General features: G+C 32.4%; 3 non-coding genes across 3 annotated transcripts in view; all 3 read right to left on the minus strand.

Moving 5' to 3' along the window:
- TRNAS-AGA (transfer RNA serine (anticodon AGA)) overlaps positions 1-61 on the minus strand; it is an 82-nt gene extending 21 nt beyond the window's left edge. The window contains exon 1 of the tRNA in view: positions 1-61. This exon is cut by the window's left edge and continues 21 nt beyond it. This is a non-coding gene — a tRNA (tRNA-Ser).
- Positions 62-1,168: 1,107 nt separating this feature from the next.
- TRNAS-AGA (transfer RNA serine (anticodon AGA)) lies at positions 1,169-1,250 on the minus strand. The gene has a single exon. It is a non-coding gene; the product is annotated as a tRNA-Ser (tRNA).
- Positions 1,251-2,357: 1,107 nt separating this feature from the next.
- TRNAS-AGA (transfer RNA serine (anticodon AGA)) lies at positions 2,358-2,439 on the minus strand. The gene has a single exon. It is a non-coding gene; the product is annotated as a tRNA-Ser (tRNA).
- Positions 2,440-2,500: the final 61 nt, after the last annotated feature.

A 2,500-nucleotide genomic window follows, 5' to 3' on the forward strand; every position in this document is an offset into this window, starting at 1 on the left:
CAACGCGGGGAGACCCCAATGGATTTCTAGTCCATCGCCTTAACCACTCGGCCACAACTACCTCACATGTGTTAAAGTGTTTATTTTAACATAATTAGGAGAAGGGTTTATGTTTTGCATGGTTTGCATGGTTTAGAATGTGTAAAATTACATAAATGGCCATCTAAGATAATCAAAAAAAATTGTTTCCTTCGAGCCGGAATTGAACCAGCGACCTAAGGATTGCTGTACCAAACTCCTCTACAGTCAGAAGTTTAACTTAAATTTGTTATTTTTCTATCATCTGGCAACAGCTAGTTTAGAAAGCAGTTTTCATAGATCTTCCATCTGTAGCCACATTTACATCAAGATTAGAGATACTTTAAAATATCAACACTTTTTCACTTTTCAAATTTAGCTTGTTTTTTTAAGTGTTTAATTGTTGAAGAAATAATGGGGCCCAAATATAATATTGCAGCAAAACAAAATATAGAAAAAGCTACGTTGCATATGTAAATTAAAATCAACTAATCAAAAATATGCCATATCAAAATCATATCTACCTTAGAACTCACAAATTAACAGATTTATCTACTAACAATTGGGTTTAATTTTGCACATTATAATGACCAAATGTATTTGATATTTTGCTAGATATAGCTTTAAAACATCAACACTTTTTCACTTTTCAAATTTAGCTTGTTTTTTTAACTGTTTAATTGTTCAAGAAATAATGGAGCCCAAATATAGTCTTGCAGCAAACCAAAATATGGAAAGCTAATTTCTTTATGTAAATTAAAATCAACTAATCAAAAATATACTATATCAAAACACAATTTGTCTTGTATCTACCTTAGAACTCACAGATTAACAGATTAATCTCCTAACAATTGATCTTAATTTTGCACCTTCTAGTGTGCCAAATGTCTTTGATATTTTGCTAGATATACAAACATTTCTTTCAATGTTGACATTGAATATGCATTTCCAAATAAATAAAAGGTAATCAGTGTGGCTGCTAAGAGTGACTGGGCTTAGGCTCAATGAATGGAAGAAAATGTGTGAAAGATAAAAAAGAGAACAGACTGGCATCCCAAATATTTTGATGCACTAATGCCTGTTCTCACTCTTAGCATCACTAGCTGCAAGATTTGGTAAAATTTGAAGAAAAAGAAAACATCAATCTGCACGTAGTCAGCAGGATTTGAACCTACGCGGGGAGACCCCAATGGATTTCTAGTCCATCGCCTTAACCACTCGGCCACAACTACCTCGCATGTGTTAAAGTGTTTATTTTAACATAATTAGGAGAAGGGTTTATGTTTTGCATGGTTTGCATGGTTTAGAATGTGTAAAATTACATAAATGGCCATCTAAGATAATCAAAAAAAATTGTTTCCTTCGAGCCGGAATTGAACCAGCGACCTAAGGATTGCTGTACCAAACTCCTCTACAGTCAGAAGTTTAACTTAAATTTGTTATTTTTCTATCATCTGGCAACAGCTAGTTTAGAAAGCAGTTTTCATAGATCTTCCATCTGTAGCCACATTTACATCAAGATTAGAGATACTTTAAAATATCAACACTTTTTCACTTTTCAAATTTAGCTTGTTTTTTTAAGTGTTTAATTGTTGAAGAAATAATGGGGCCCAAATATAATATTGCAGCAAAACAAAATATAGAAAAAGCTACGTTGCATATGTAAATTAAAATCAACTAATCAAAAATATGCCATATCAAAATCGTATCTACCTTAGAACTCACAAATTAACAGATTTATCTACTAACAATTGGGCTTAATTTTGCACATTCTAATGACCAAATGTATTTGATATTTTGCTAGATATAGCTTTAAAACATCAACACTTTTTCACTTTTCAAATTTAGCTTGTTTTTTTAACTGTTTAATTGTTCAAGAAATAATGGAGCCCAAATATAGTCTTGCAGCAAACCAAAATATGGAAAGCTAATTTCTTTATGTAAATTAAAATCAACTAATCAAAAATATACTATATCAAAACACAATTTGTCTTGTATCTACCTTAGAACTCACAGATTAACAGATTAATCTCCTAACAATTGATGTTAATTTTGCACCTTCTAGTGTGCCAAATGTCTTTGATATTTTGCTAGATATACAAACATTTCTTTCAATGTTGACATTGAATATGCATTTCCAAATAAATAAAAGGTAATCAGTGTGGCTGCTAAGAGTGACTGGGCTTAGGCTCAATGAATGGAAGAAAATGTGTGAAAGATAAAAAAGAGAACAGACTGGCATCCCAAATATTTTGATGCACTAATGCCTGTTCTCACTCTTAGCATCACTAGCTGCAAGATTTGGTAAAATTTGAAGAAAAAGAAAACATCAATCTGCACGTAGTCAGCAGGATTTGAACCTACGCGGGGAGACCCCAATGGATTTCTAGTCCATCGCCTTAACCACTCGGCCACAACTACCTCACATGTGTTAAAGTGTTTATTTTAACATAATTAGGAGAAGGGTTTATGTTTTGCATGG

The sequence above is a fragment of the Taudactylus pleione genome, unplaced genomic scaffold, assembly GCF_031769625.1.
Source record: "Taudactylus pleione unplaced genomic scaffold, aTauple2 ptg000050l, whole genome shotgun sequence".
NCBI lineage: Eukaryota > Metazoa > Chordata > Amphibia > Anura > Myobatrachidae > Taudactylus > Taudactylus pleione.